Source organism: Nerophis ophidion, linkage group LG14 (genome assembly GCF_033978795.1).
Source record: "Nerophis ophidion isolate RoL-2023_Sa linkage group LG14, RoL_Noph_v1.0, whole genome shotgun sequence".
Lineage (NCBI taxonomy): Eukaryota > Metazoa > Chordata > Actinopteri > Syngnathiformes > Syngnathidae > Nerophis > Nerophis ophidion.
Window position 1 is genome coordinate 2,485,237 of NC_084624.1, and position 16,829 is coordinate 2,502,065.

At 41.0% G+C, this 16,829-nt stretch overlaps 1 protein-coding gene across 1 annotated transcript in view; it reads left to right on the forward strand.

The window, feature by feature from the left end:
• The window catches only part of vangl2 (VANGL planar cell polarity protein 2), a 50,522-nt gene that overhangs the window by 16,217 nt on the left and 17,476 nt on the right, over positions 1–16,829 (forward strand). The gene's annotated exons all lie outside the window — the stretch shown is intronic.

The following is a 16,829-nucleotide window of genomic DNA, read 5'->3' on the forward strand; positions in this document are numbered from 1 at the left end:
GTTGACATGCAGAATTTCAAGCACTCCTTATTCTCTAGCGAGTGACTTTTCAAATGATGCTACAAATTAGCAGTAATGCTACTTTTTGTAGCAACGCTTTTGCCGCATACTTGACATATTACGGTTGTCTGTTCAACATATTCCCGCTTGAAGCCAAACCACCGCCAAACGATGGACCCTGTGCTGTTTTTCTTGGGAATTAATTCTTCTTCCTCCATTTGTTACCAGAGTCGCATCTTTCTCTCTCGCTCGTATTACCACTAGCACCGCTCCGCTAGCATCACAGCTAACGTTACCCATGCTGCTACCTCTCTGCTCCGAGGGGGTACGACGTTACACAATATGTGACGTATGTAAAAAGGTGCGCTTGTTTGACGTCTCTGTAAGAAGGAGACAAGAACGTGTGAAACGCCTGTAGTGTAATGACCGCAGCTAAAAACAACTGCGTGAGAACGTATACTCGAATGTCACGATATAGTCATTTTCTATATCGCACAGAGACAAACCTGCAATATCGAGTATATTCGATATATCGCCTAACCTAACGTAAAACAAACAGGAGTAAAATACAACAATTGGGAACTGCACTTAAAATGTTGCATGATACATTGCACTATGGTGGTGCAACGGATCAATGTTGAGCCGGGATCCGTTCGCATCAATATCTTCGGTTCAGCACACACATCTTCCGCGGTTTGATTTATGAAAAAAAAAAGTTGTTTGCACGTTCAGTCCACACACAGCGTGGTCATGGCGAGCGAAGTAACGGAGAAGCTTGAACGCCCTGCACCATTAAATCGGTGTGTTTATAGGTGCAAAACAAGGGTTTTAAACACATGCTAAAAGTGCTTGAGCCTTGTTACGACATCCCGTCGCGCACCCACTTCAACGATGTGATTGTGCCAGATCTTTATGAGCAGGAGAAGAAAAATGCTGTGGATGAACTCTCCTGGGCATCACCTGTTGCGCTCACGACAGACGGGTGGACGTCCAGGGGGAACTATGTGACTATGTGACCATAAGCTCTCACTTCATCACAGCAGACTAGGAGATGAGAAGACACGCCCCCTCTACCAGTCATCTTGCACTGCAACTGAGTGGAGGAATGGAAGTTAAAGAGGCCCAGTACTAATATCCCAGTCGCAACTGATACTGCCAAAAATGAAATAATTACAGTGAATGAGGCAGGACTGTGACCACAGATAGGTGCTTTGCACATGGAGGGAATTTGGCATCACATCTCAGTCAATAGGATGGAGCGCCTCCTTGGGAGGATCAGGAAGGTGGTATCCTACTTCCACACAAGCACAACAGCTGCTCGTGCGCTTGAGACAAAGCTAGAAATTTTAAAGCTGCCTACTCACAAGCTCTGATGACGATGTGAGAGTGGCTGAGCAGGTCCTCCAGGTGCTTAAACCCCTCAAAACTGTTACATCTCTACTGAGCACTGAAACTTCACCGTCTCTGTCAATGATCCTGCCTCCGGAAACAAGGATTCTACAATCCTTGTTTCCAAGTGTGGAAGCCAGCAGCATAACTCCAGATGTCCGGCTTTATTTCACTAACTGTGTTTCAAGGAAGATGTTGCACTTTAAGTTGTTTTTTTTAATTAAAGGTCATTGGTCCAAGTTTAAAGAACGGAGAAATGCCTTTTTATGTTGCACTGTTTTTCATTAATTATGTTAAAAAGAAGATATTATGTCTTGTGCATTTTAAGTTGATTTTATATACTTTAATTTAATAATTTAAAAGTGTTACTAAACAAAAAGACAAAACTACTGTTAATTTGTCTAGTCTTTTTTTTTTTTGCTGATCCGAGAAACGATCCGAATCGTGAGTTTTTTGATCCATTGCACCCCTACAGCACATTGCTACGCTTCTGTGAAAATGAATGTATTCTGTGCAAGTTTAAAGAAAGGTAACAGTGTTTGATTTACTACAATACTGGCAGTCCATCCATCCATCCATCCATTTCCTACCGCACCGCTTATTCCCTTTGCGGTTGCGGGCGGCGCTGGTGCCTATCTCAGCTACAATCGGGCGGAAGGCGGGTTACACCCTGGACAATTCGCCACCTCATCGCAGGGCCCAATACTGGCAGTCTTAAGTTTTTTTTTTTTGGTTTGTTGAAAATGTTCACACAGTGCAGAGTTTTTATTTTTTTATCAATACACTGTGATGCCTTCAAGACAGAGAGTAACTCAATCCTCTTGAAAAGTTTTTCCCTTTCCCTTTTCAATTAACACTTGATGCATATAATCACAGCAGAAAAAGGTGTCCTCTTCATTATGCACTCGTTCTAATTAGCGAGACGATGTGTGCACTGTGCACAGGGGTTGATAATAGCAGGTGCCTTTTTTTGGATGGATGTTGTCTCAGGAAGCAGTGGGTGGTGGTCTTCTATGTGTGTTGTGTGGTCCTTTGCCTGCATGTGTTTACACAGTTGGTAAGTCTGGGCTTTACGTGGCCATGGCATGAAGCCAGTCATGCAGGCAATGCTGTGGTGGAGGCTGCCGCCCAGAATGCATTACTTTGCAAAAGCAGCTGGCACGTCCGCCCTGGAATCAGCTTTGAAATGTTGGACAAGAACTTGATGGCCATCTGCTGCTATGTCATGTGACTTAATGGCGACCATTAAGATTTCATCTCTGCCTTTTACTGAGAGCTTCTACAAGTCAGCTGTTTTAAAGTGTTTGCGTTATGCTGCCTCAGTATCAGGAATGTAGAGGCTCATTCATTAATTGATTTGTATTCTTAGGCCTCGGCCAATAACAAATTTAGCTTGATGATATATTGACTTATAAATTATTGTCGATAAACGATATTATTGCCTTAATTTTTTGGAGACCAAATTAACTACGGATGAAATACTACATAATAATAATGCAAGCATACTCTTTCAAATGTAATAAACTTGTATTTCTCGTATATTTTGACAATGTAATTGGAACGCAAGCTTTTATATATCCAAGTTCAATCAAACAATTAAAACAAATAATATATACTTTGTCTGTAAGCAAAATGTTGCACTTACTTTAAATAAAAGTCACAAATAAAAGCAATAAAATACGTTCTGTCTCTGTTAAGGAGGGTTGGGGACCCTCACATATAAAGTAAAGTTAAAGTACCAATGATTGTCAAACACACACTAGGTCAGGTGAAATTTTTCCTCTGCATTTGACCCATCCCCTTGTTCTGGGAGATGAGGGGAGCAGTGGGCAGCAGCAGTGGGCAGCAGCAGTGGCCGCGCCCGGGAATCATTTTTGGTGATTTAACCCCCAATTCCAAGCCTTGATGCTGAGTGCCAAGCAGGGAGGTAATGGCTCACATTTTTATAGTCTTGGGTATGACTCGGCCTGGATTTGAACTCACAACCTACCGATCTCAGGGCGTACACTCTAACCACTAGGGAACTGAGTAGGTGCACTAGGCCACTGAGTAGGTGCCTAGTTGCTTGTATTCCGTCCCATACCTTTTCCCAAAAGTGAAAGCCACTGGTGGTTAACGTTGCCAGGACTGCTGTTGTACAGCAAACAATGTGCATACTATCTGAGTACAAAAGAGGCTTAAATCTCTTTGCAAAAAGCCGATACGAGCAAAAAAATCAAACTATTCAATGGAATAGATCCCTATACTTTATTGAAAAAAGATGTGTTGAGTAATATCAAGGATTATACGTTGATCGGGTTCCCAGACATAGCAAACAATTGTGCCCCAGAGGCCATTCTACACGACAAAACAGATTAAAAGTTGGAAAAGCATGGAAGTCTACAACTAATTTGGGTGTGGCTGGGTCAAGGAAATGGGTACCAAGACTCTCCCAGATAAATATGCATCGTATTTTCTCAGGTAAGGTTGCATTTCAGGATGTAACTTGGCATCAACCGCCATGTTTGTTTTTGTTGCACGCCCCGTTCACAAGTAGCGTGTTTTCCCTATCTTTTATCAAAATGTAGCTATAGATGTCAACATTGTGTATGTGCTGAAAGCTTCGATATCACTAACCGTCGGGAGTTTTAAAGCGGTTACCATTACTACCGTTTATTTGTAGTACAAAGGCCTGCAACTGCTAAAACCCATCGATGCTAAAGAGTGACCGCTTTTGTAATCTGTAACAATGCATACGTATGTCAACTATCAAGGCTGGAAAATGTACTGACTTTATTTTATTTTATTAATTTATTTATATATATATATATATTTGTCCTGTCCAGTTTCTCAGGCAAATCATATATTTGATGTAGATGCCCATATCGGCTGTTAAGATTTACTTTACAAAAGAGAAGTGTAGGATACTTCTCTTGTTGCCTAAATTAATTTATGTTATTATTTGGTGCCAGAGGGGATAGAAAGAGAAAAAAGGAAGACAGAGGGGGAAATTGTGGGGGCAAAAGGGGGATTACACAGAAAGACAAAAACAACAGCAAACATTACAATAACAACAATAATTGAGCAACATCAGCAAATACGATATGTACAAATAAGATAGTAAAAGTGATAGCAAAGAAGCAGTTAGTGAAATAAATAATACAGAAATGACAATGTGCATTATTACACTACAAATGGAGCATTCCAAATACCAATAGAAATAGCGCTATGGATAATGAAAAAATTTATTTATTTATTTATTTTTTTAATCAATCCAACATAACAATACACAACAATACCATAACAATGCAATCCAATTCCAAAAGCAAAGCTGAGCCAGCAACACTCAGAACTGCAATAAACAGAGCAATTGAGAGGAGACACAAACACCACACAGAACAAACCAAAAGTAGTGAATATTATCAACAACAGTATCAATATTAGTTATCATTTCAGCATAGCAGTGATTAAAAATCCCTCATTGACATTATCATTAGACATTTATAAAAATAATCAAAAAGAACAATAGTGTCACAGTGGCTTACACTTGCATGGCATCTCATAAGCTGGACAACACACTGTGTCCAATGTTTTCACAAAGATCAAATAAGTCATATTTTTGCTTCCTTTAATAGTTAAAACAAATTTACATTATTGCAATCAGTTGATAAAACGTTGTCCTTTACAATTATAAAAGCTTTTAAAAAAAAATCTACTACTCTGCTTGCATGTCAGCAGACTGGGGTAGATCCTGCTGACATCTATGTATTGAATGAATACACAATCCTTTTCAATCAGAAAAATATCGTTTTTGAATCGAGAATTGAATCGAATCGGAAAAATCGATATATTATCGAATCGTGAACCCAATAATCGATATTGAATCGAATCGTGGGACACCCAAAGCTTCACAGCCCTACTAAGTAGGGTAGTGATTATTTTTAGAGATGTCCGATTAATAGCTTTTTTACCGATATCCCGATATTGTCCAACTCTTAAACTCTTAGAATTAAAATTGATGTAGAATGTCATACTATTTCATTCAGAAAGACTGTAGGTTAGCTAGCTCATTTAAAATATCCACAACTTTTTTTTGACCCTGCCTTTTTTTTTTTTTTTTTTTAAAGAAAGAATCTGAATCGAAACAAAGAATCGGAATCGTTCGAATTCAAACGATACCCAACCCTAGTGACATCATGCACAAAAGTGCAATTTATTCGTTTTAAACTTTTGTAGTGGCGTTTTGTACAAAAAGTGCACTTTAATTTAGTGTTGTTTTGATATGTCACCTTAGTGACATCATGCACAAAAGTGCACTCAAAGCTTGTTTTAAAATGTCTCTGACAATCTTGCACTTTCTGTTTTGAAATGACATGAATGTTTGTGCCACTCCTTAATAACTGTTTAGTAAATACACTTTTGGTCAATTGACTTAGTTGTGATTTCCCTCTCTGCATGAAAGTTTAAAAGTAGCATATATGAATGCAGTATGAAGAAGAAAGTTTGAATGTAGACACATAGAATCATCATACTGCTGTCATTATATGTATCAAGAATTTATTCAAGGCTAAGACAACATTTCGAGATATATATTGTGTATTGTGACATGGCCTAAAAATATCGAGATATTAAAAAAAGGCCATATCGCCCAGCTCTAACTCGTAGACAGTTCACGCCTTCTCTCGTAGTTTTCATTATGATCCATGACGTCCATCAAGGTCCGTTCCTGCAGCGGAACATAGTGGAAATGTAGTCTTTTTGGACAGTACTCCAGAAGTGTGGAGTAATGATCTTAAGTTGTCCGAGTTAGAAACACAATGAACACAATATGTGTGCACAGCTTGTTGAACTGTTGCACTGTGGAAGTATGTCCTTTTGTCATTAGAAGAAAAACATACTCTAATAAAATGATAAACAAGGAACAGCGTAGTAGCAAAATGAACCAGCGTGTGTACCGCATATAGATATCACAGATAACTCACATCGTGTTACAGCTGTGCATTTGAACATTACAATAACTACTTTTCAAACTCATTTACTCACCAGTGTACTTGAACAGCATCATGTGTTCAAGATCTTACAGAAGGTATCCACCGCCACATCACAAAGGTCTCGATAGGCCGGCGAGTCATGCTAGTGTTTTTCAACCACTGTGCTACAGTCTGATGTGCCGTGGGAGATTATTTAATTTAACCTATTTGGGTTAAAAATATTTTTTGCAAAACAGTATTTATAACCAAAGTGCTGAAGCTGCACTTAAATTTCATTGACAGTTTATTTCAGAAATATATATTATTGAGTTAGACACCTTGTAATTGTATGTAAATACATTTTTCATCAGTTTTTATGAGTCCCATCTTTGGCGGTATATTTGATTAGTATTTGTTTTTGTAATCAGCTTGACCTAAACATTGAAAATAATCTTTGTGATTAACACATGGTTTCATATTATTTGTCCGTGTTTATCCTGTTAAACTGTACGTAGGTTAGAGTTAGGTACAATGATGCAAAATAATTTAAAACAAGTATTCAATTAGTTATTCAGTGTTAATATTACAATGGACGCCGACCCCCGAGGTGAAAAAGGTTCACAACCTCAGGTATAGGGAGTGGCTCTACACTCAGCCAGGGAGGATCTGCATTAGGAATTATTCATCTACAATTACAGATCGCCTACTTTTTCACAAAAATCGTCGGATACTTATTTAAAAACTCGGTCACTTACGAATCTTTTTGCCTCATGTGAAAAGCAAAAGGAGCTAAGTAGGCAACGGTTTTTTTTTTTACCCAGCTCTGTCTGATTGAAAGGCACAGAGAGCCACAGCTGATTGTTTAATCGTGTGGAATACGAGTCAACAGTTCTCTCTGTGTTTAAAATATTAATGCAGTGAGGCAGTATTCAAGCAGAGCCTTGTGTACTAATGTACCTGCGTCCTAGTAGACAGAGATGGCCATCCCACTTGTAAGTAGAATAGAGAATAGAACAGAATAGAAAGTACTTTATTGATCCCGGGGGGAAATTCAGCACCACAGTTCGCTCACAATAAACAATAATAATAATAAACAATATATGACATGTATTATATATATATATAATATATGAATAATATAAATATATTCTCATATATTCTACATTTAAGTGCAGTCAAGGAACATATGCATTATACATTCTGATGCTGTCGGTATGACGGACCTCCTGTGTGGTTCCGTGTTACATTTTGGGAGTCTGAGCCTTCCACTGAAAATGCTCATTCTCTCCGCAAGGTCCGAGTGTAGTGAGTGGGAGGTGTTGTCCATAATGGCTAGGAGTTTTGCTAGACTTCTCCTCTCTGACACCACCGCCAGAGAGTCCAGCTCCACTCCCACCACGTTACTGGCCTTCTCTACCGACTTGTCCAGTCTGTTTGCGTCCCTCACTCTCAGCCCGCTGCCACAGCATACAAGAATACTCGCCACCACCGACTCGTAGAACATCTTCAACATCTTTGTACAGACGTTGAAGGATCCTAGCCTCCTGAGGAAGTAGAGGCGGCTCTGTCCCTTCTTGTAGAAGACCTCAGCGTGTTTTGACCCATTCAGCTTGTTGTCCAGGTGTACTCCCTGGTGTTTATAATCCTCAACCATGTCCACATCCACCCCCCTGATGGAAACAGGGGTCGCCGGAGTACTCCTCCTCCTTCCCAGGTCCACAACCAGCTCTTTGGTCTTCGTCACATTGAGCTGGAGGTGGTTCTTTCCACACCATGTGACAAAGTCCTCCACCAGTGCCCTGTATTCCTCATCATCACCATCCTCAATACACCCCACTATCGCAGAGTCATCAGAAAACTTCTGAAGGTGGCAGTACTCTGACTGATGGTGGAAATGGGTGGTGTAAATGGTGAAGAGGAAGGGGGAGAGGACTGTACCCTGCGGGGCCCCGGTGTTGCTGACCAGGCTGTCAGACACACAGTCCTGTAGTCGCACGTACTGTGGTCTGTCAGTCAGGTCATCTACAACCCAGGACACCAAGGGGGCCTCCACCTGCATCTTCTCCAACTTCACACCCAGTAGCCCAGGCCGTATAGTATTGAAAGCCCTGGAGAAGTCAAAAAACATGACCCTCACACTGCTTGCAGGCTTGTCCAGGTGGATGTGGGCTGGGTTCAGCAGGTAGATAACTGTGTCCTCAACTCCCAGTCGTGGCTGGTAGGCGAATTGGAGTGGGTCAAGGTGGGGCTTGACTGTAGGGCGGAGTTGTTCCAGGACCAACCTCTCCATGGTCTTCGTGATATTGGAGGTTAGTGCCACCGGCCTGTAGTCCTTTGACGTGCTGGGTCGCGTGCACTTGGGGATGGGGACCACGCATGAGGTTTTCCACTGTGTGGGGACTTTCTGCAGTCTAAGGCTCATGTTGAAGATGTGCTGGAGCACAGCACAAGTAAATACAAGTCACAGTAATGTATCGTAATCCTACGACGTGGAATGAACCTGAGAGAAGCATAAGAATTTATGCCCCACATTTTAAGACATGAAGACAGGGCACTCATGTAAAAATGTTGCAGATACAAGGCACTTTTTTACTTAAAAAACAACCAAAATTATTACTGAACAAAAACCCCAATTTAAGGAAGTGAAAGTGTGTATATGTATTTTTTAAGCACATTCGACAATACCGCAATAAAATTGGTAACCGTGATCATTTTGGACGCGATAACTTTATTTAGTCCTTTTATTTATGGTTTCAGTTGTGCATATATATCTATACGGAGCCCCTAAAGGAACATGGAGGGAAAAAAATGTTTTGCGAGATCTCACAATACTTTTTGCGAGTACTCGCAAAAGGTTTTTTTCCAATGTCAGTGAACCGGAAGTAAAGCAGACACCGCGATGGTGAACCGGAAGTAAAACAGACACAGCGATGGTCAGCCGGAAATGAAACAGACAAAGTGATTGAGGAGCATACCCATCATCCGTGGGAGAAGTTTATTGATTTATATTTTAGCACTGGGGCAGCACGGTGGAGCAAGGGTTAGTGCATGTGCCTCATGTGCCTGAGTTTAATCCCGGGCTCGGGATCTTTCTGTGTGGAGTTTGCATGTTCTCCCCGTGACTGCGTGGGTTCCCTCCGGGTACTCCGGCTTCCTCCCACCTCCAAAGATGTGCACCTGGGGATAGGCCCCTCCCACCTCCAAAGACCTGCACCTGGGGATACGCCCCTCCCACCTCCAAAGACATGCACCTGGGGATAGGCCCCTCCCACCTCCAAAGACATGCACCTGGGGATAGGCCCCTCCCACCTCCAAAGACATGCACCTGGGGATAGGTTGATTGGCAACACTAAATTGGCCCTAGAGTGTGAATATTGTCTGTCTATCTGTGTTAGCCCTACAATGAGGTGGCGACTTGTCCAGGGTGTACCCCGCCTTCCGCCCATGTGCAGCTTAGATAAGCTCCAGCAACCCCCGCGACTCCAAACGGGACAAGCAGTAGAATAATGGATGGATGGATTTTAGTATTGGCCTAACATATAAAGACATCAAATTGTATTATGGTCCCACAACAGATGAGTAGGCTGCCGCTCCTCCGTTGCTGTGTCTGTTTCACTTCCGGTTCACCATCGCTGTGTCTGTTTCACTTCCCGTTCACCATCGCTGCGTCTGTTTTACTTCCGGTTCACCATCGCGGTGTCTGCTTTACTTCCGGTTCACCATCGCTGTTCCTGTTTCACTTCCGGTCCACAATCGCGGTGTCTGTTTTACTTCCGGTTCACCATCACGGCGTCTGTTTTACTTCCGGTTCACCATCGCGGTGTCTGCTTTACTTCCGGTTCACCATCGCTGTGTCTGTTTCACTTCCCGTCCACCATCGCTGCGTCTGTTTTACTTCCGGTTCACCATCGCTGTGTCTGTTCCACTTCCGGTTCACCATCGCTGTGTCTGTTTCACTTCCGGTTCACCATCGCCGTGTCTGTTTCACTTCCGGTCCACCATCGCGGCGTCTGTTTTACTTCCGGTTCACCATCGCTGTGTCTGTTTTACTTCCGGTTCACCATCGCTGTGTCTGTTTTACTTCCGGTTCACATCGCTGTGCCTGTTTCACTTCCGGTCCACCATCGCTGTGTCTGTTTTACTTCCGGTTCACCATCGCTGCGTCTGTTTTACTTCCGGTTCACCATCGCTGTGTCTGTTTTTACTTCCGGTTCACCACCGCTGTGTCTGTTTTACTTCCGGTTCACCATCGCGGTGTCCGCTTTACTTCCGGTTCACCATCGCTGTGTCTGTTTCACTTCCGGTCCACCATCGCTGTGTCTGTTTTACTTCCGGTTAACCATCGCTGTGTCTGTTTCACTTCCGGTCCACCATCGCTGTGTCTGTTTTACTTCCGGTTCACTGACACAGGAAAAAAAACTTTTGCGAGATCTCGCATAACATCCATGTCCCTTTTAGGGGCTCCGTATATATAGGGTCACTTAAACCCTTCTTAAACAAAGACAGAACCTCTTTTGTTGCTTTCGGTTGTGATTTTTATTAAAGTGCAACATTTTGCTCACACAGTATTTCTTTTTTATTATTTGTTTTAATTAAACTTGTATATTTAAAAGTTTACATTCAAATTACAAAGTCAGAGTATACGAGAAATACAGGTTTATTGCATTTAAAAGGGTATACTTGCATTATTTTTATATATTATTTCATCAATGGTTATTTAGCTTAAAAAAATAATGGCATTCTATTGTTTATGGCCATTTATTTGCAGGTCATCCAGTAAAACATGTTATTAGTCCAGGCCTACTTGGAAAGCCAAAGTACATACGATACCAGGTTTGTCATTGTGGTTGGTATTTTTACCGTAAACGGTGTAGTTGTGGTCGTGCTAGTAAATCACCTTTAAGAGCTTTTTCAAAGTGATGTTTACTGAAAGCACTTTTATGGGCCTCACTGTCCCGTCCTTTGTAGTATTTCATACATTAGCGGCCTGTCGGTGGTTGACAGTCGCTCTGACCATGATAACATTTAATTGCCTGCTTTTAGTTGTTTTGCTGCCCTTGAGTGCACTTGAACTTTTAGTTTTTCTTAAAACAGTAACCTTGCATGCAAAAAAACGAATGTATGTCTTCAATAAAACTCCATAAAAACAAAACAAGAACAAATCCAAACTTGGGGTTTGAATGCAGCGTTCGAATAGGAGAAGAGGAGTGGGGATGAAGTACAACACCCATTGATGAATAGGAAACCTCATCCATACACCACTGGACCGCACCTGTTTGGATCAAATGTTCTGCCACATTCTCATCACAATTGTGCTTTGTCACACCTATTTTTTGGGATTGCTGCTACTCCAAAATGTGCAGAAAAATAATTTAAATGTAGTCATAATGTCACTACTTGCAATCAATACCTCATAGTACTCATAGTAAGAATTGTCTCCCATATATGTGTGTATATATATATATATATATATATATATATATATATATATATATATATATACACATGTGAATATTCTCAATCATCCTCGTAGTCGCAGGACATTGAATTGATCACAACTGGACTGTTCAGGTTGTCTTAGATTAGAAGATGTTTTCCTTCTCTTTCGAGCAGACTTCATGCACAAAGACTAGATAGGACAGCTCTAGTCTGAAGGGGGTGGTCTTTCAACCACCAATGCAACCATATGCATTTGATAACATTTAAATATGCCTGTCTGATATATAAACACCTACATGGATTAGCTCCGCCCCCACTAAATGATTCCATTAAATACAGAATAAGTGGAACATCTACATCTTGTAACACAAGGACCACAACTAGGGGGGACTGTGAGGTGCCAGTGAGAAAAACCTCTTGAAGTCAACATTTTCCAACAGTTTACCTACCACAGTAAGGGAATGCGCCGAGTTTTGCTACATTTAAAAGTCAGTTAAAGGCCTGGTTTAAAAGTAAACAGATTTGTGATCGCACAAATAAACACAATGATAAACGGTCATTTAATCGCTGTCATGATATGAGTACTTAAATTTAATTTACACATCCATACTTTTACATCTGACATTTTATTCGGGCCTTGTGCAATATATCATGCACTTTATTCAGGCTGTATATGCAACACAGTACAACCTGACACTTTATTTGGACTATGTGTGATGAAAGACATAAACTAGGGCTGGGCGATATATCGATATATTCAATATATCGCGGGTTTGTCTCTGTGCGATATAGAAAATGACTATATTGTGATATTCGAGTATACGTTCTCACGCAGTTGCTTTTAGCTGCAGGCATTACACTACAGGCTCTTCTCACTCTTTAACGCCTCTCCTTCTCACAGAGACTTAAACAAGCGCACCTTCTTACATACGTCACATACGTATACACCCTCGCGGAGCAGAGAGGTAGCGACATGGGTAAAGTTAGCAGTGGTGCTCGCGGTGTGATGCGGGCGGTCATACGAGAGAAAGAAGGTGCGAATCTGGTAACAAATGATGGAAGAAGAATTAACTCCCAAGAAAATCAGCAGGGCGTCCATCATCTGGCGGTGGTATGGCCTCAAGCGGGAATATGTCGAACAGACAGAGCGTAATTTGTCAAGTGTGGGGCAAAAGCGTTGCTATAAAAAGTAGCATTACTGCTAATTTGTAGCATAATTTGAAAAGTCACCTGCTAGAGAATGAAGAGTGCTTACTCCGCATGTCAACATCTCCGTTCGGTGCCACACCAACAAAATGCTGAGACAACCATTTCCACATCAACACCGTATGAAAAAAATAATCAACAACAGAAGGAGATAACCTACCACATAGCGAAGGATTTGATTTCCTATTATGCAGCTCATTTTTATTTGACACTTATTGGAATATCTTGTGTGGCATTATGCAGAAAAGTGCACTTTATTTGTTTTAAACTATTGTAGTGGCATTCTGTACAAAAAGTGCACTTTAATTTAGTGTTGTTTTGATATGTCATCTTAGTGACATCATGCACAAAAGTGCACTCAAAGCTTGTTTTAAAATGTCTCTGACAATCTTGCACTTTTTGTTTGGAAATGACATGAATGTTTTTGCCACTGATTAATAACTGTTTAATAAATACACTTTTAGTTGTGATTTCCCTCTCTGCATGAAAGTTTAAAAGTAGCATATGTTAATGCAGTATGAAGAAGAATGTTTGAATGTAGACACATAGAATCATCATACTGCTGTGATTATATGTATCAAGTGTTCATTCAAGGCTAAGGCAAAATATGGAGATATATATGGTGTATTGTGACATGGCCTAAAAATATCGAGATATTAAAAAAAGGCCATATCGCCCAGCTCTAACATAAACATTCTTCCTTTTTATTAGTTTTTTTTTTTATTACTGTGGGTATGATCCTGGCTTTTCTCTGTATTGTGTGCACGTTATTGTCGTTTCATTGTATTTATACGCCAACCTGGCTAAAACCTGACATATTTACATATATGTTCGTTAATATGTACTGTCCCTATTTTAGATAGATTGAAATTGAATTGATATTATGTGACTAGTTCTATAAGACCAAACTCAAACGTGTCACTCCTTCTGCAGGAAACGCCATTATGGCGGTCATGCGGACAACTGAGTGACCTTCCCGTGTCCCCTGGTCCATTGTCCTCACTCACAAACATCACCTGACGTGGCATAAATCTAATTTGTTTTTCCTTCGCATTGCTTTTAAACAGAATTCTAAGAATGACAAAAAAAAGTTTTGCCACATTGCAGTTGGTGTATTTTGTAGCGTATTTGTTGCTTTATTTTGAGAATAGTACAACATAACATGCTTGTTCCTGTTGTTGCATCAGAAAAAAAGTCTGTTGAAGGAGAGATTTTGTCCACTTGTGGATGATAATGTTTCCATATTTGTGTGCACGGGAAGTGGATTTTAAGAAGTTGCCGCTAATGGGAGATAAAAAAAAAAGATCAGGACCACATTAGAGTGTAAAGGCAGCCCCTCTAAACTCCCACAAGCCCAATCAAGACCATCCCCTTTAAGCCACGCCTACCTTTTTACCAACTAACCAGCGTATGACAGCCTGGCATTCCTCATGATGGCTGGTCTTCTATTTTTGCTGTTTTTGCAGCAGCGTGTTGGGTAGGAGCAGAGGGCGGCGTGAGGTCATGTTTCCATGGCAACTGTCACCCCCCCCCCCCCCCCCCCCCCAACACCCCTCCCTCGTCCCTCAAAAGCGAACGCCCTCTTTCATCACCATAGCAGCGGAAGGGCCTGGTTACCAGGGGAGATTCGGGCAGCGCGGGAGGGAATGTAAGACCAGGAGAGGCCAAACTAGTTTTTGTGAAGACGCGGTAATCCAATATGGACACCATTGTTATGGCGTGTCGGCGAAGCGGTCGCGTGATGACTAACCGCCACCAAGACCTGGCAGAGCGCTGCACCAGCACACGTAGCCAACATCGTACGTCTTCGGTTTTAGTGGGTCATTGTGCCATAGGGTCGCACACTGGCTGGCAAGGTTGGGGAGGGTGCGGGGGTTTGATTCCCACGCTGGGGGGTGATGGGACGCATATTTCAAATGACATCTGTCAGTGCTGGCCTGATGTCATAAAAATTTGCTAACTCATTACCAGAGATGTCCAAAAATGGCTTTTTTACCGATATATGATTTTCCGATATTGTCCAACTCTTAATTACCGATTCTGATATCCACCGACACCGATATATACAGTCGTGGAATTAACACATTATTATGCCTAATTTTGTTGTGATGCTCCGCTGGATGCATTAAACCAGTGGTTCTCAAATGGGGTACTTGAAGGTATGCCAAGGGGGACGGGAGATTTTTTTAAAATAGCAACAATTCAAAAATCCTTTATAAATATATTTATTGAATAATACTTCAACAAAATATAAATGTAAGTTGATAAAGTGTGAAAAGAAATACAACAATGCAATATTCAGTGTTGACAGCTAGATTTTTTGTGGACATGTTCCATAAATATTGATGTTAAAGATTTCTTTGTCTGTGAAGAAATGTTTAGAAGTAAGTTGATGAATCCAGATGGATCTCTATTACAATCCCCAAAGAGGGCACTTTAAGTTGATGATTACTTCTATGTGGAGAAATCTGCATTTATCATTCAATCACTTGTTTATTTTTCAACACGTTTCTAGTTGTTTTAAAACTTTTTTTCCAAATAGTTGAAGAAAGACCACTACAAATGAGCAATATTTTGCACTGTTATACAATTTAATAAATCAGAAACTGATGACATAGTGCTGTATTTTACTTCTTTATCTCTTTTTTGCAACCAAAAATACTTTGCTGTGATTAGGGGGTACTTGAATTAAAAACATGTTGACAGGGGGTACATCACTGAAAAAAAGGTTGCATTAAACAATGTAACAAGGTTTTCCAAAATAAACCAGCTCAAGTTATGGAAAAGAATGCCAACATGGCACTGCCATATTTATTACTCAAGTCACAAAGTGCATAATTTTTTTTAACATGCCTCAAAACCGCCGCTTGGAATTTGGGACATGCTCTCCCTGAGAGAGCATGAGGAGGTTGAGGTGGGGTGGGGGTTAGCGGGGAGTGTACATTGTAGTTAGTGCTGCAAGGGCTTCCAGGTATTTTTTCTGTTGTGTTTATGTAGTGTTACGGTGCGGATGTTCTCCTGAAATGTGTTTGTCATTCTTTTTTGATGTGGGTTCACAGTGTGGTGCACATTTGTAACAGTTTGTTAAAGTGGTTTATACGGCCACCCTCAGTGTGACCTGTATGGCTGTTGACCAAGTATGCCTTGCATTCACTTGTGTGTGTGGAAAGCCGTAGATATTATGTGACTATTTATTTATTTATATTTTTATCGTGCTGCGTTGTGTTGTGTTTGCTTGTTCTTCTTGTGTTATCTTTTAACCTGCCTATTGTACAGCACTTTGGCTACGCATGTTATAAATTTTAAATGTGCTTTATAAATAAAGTTGATTTGATTTTATTTGATTTAATTGGGCCGGCATACAAATGCAGTCCTTTAAGGCACGCCTCCAAAATTGTTGTGTGGGTGGAAATCGGGAGAAATTCGCGCAAATGGTTTCCCCGGTAGATTTTCGGGAGGGGCACTGAAATCCAGGAGTCTCCCGTAAAATTGAGAGTGTTGGTAAGTATGACTGGGAGACGCAACTGTTCTCTACTTCTCCCTACGTCCGCGTACCAATCCGTACAGCGGCGTTTTAAAAAGCCATACATTTTACTTTTTTAAACAGATACAGATAATTTCGGATGTTACATTTTAAAGCATTATTCGGCCGATATTATCGCAGATCTCTATTCTTTACTCAAACACCTCAACACCTGTGAAAAATAAACACCCAATGCAGATCAAACTTAAAACGGTCCCATTTTGGGGTAAAAGTGTGAAACTTAGTACTTGCATGCGAGATAATTCTCAGGCTACTTCCTGCTTCACAAAGAATGCACCCTTATCCAGATCCTTGCCAAAACG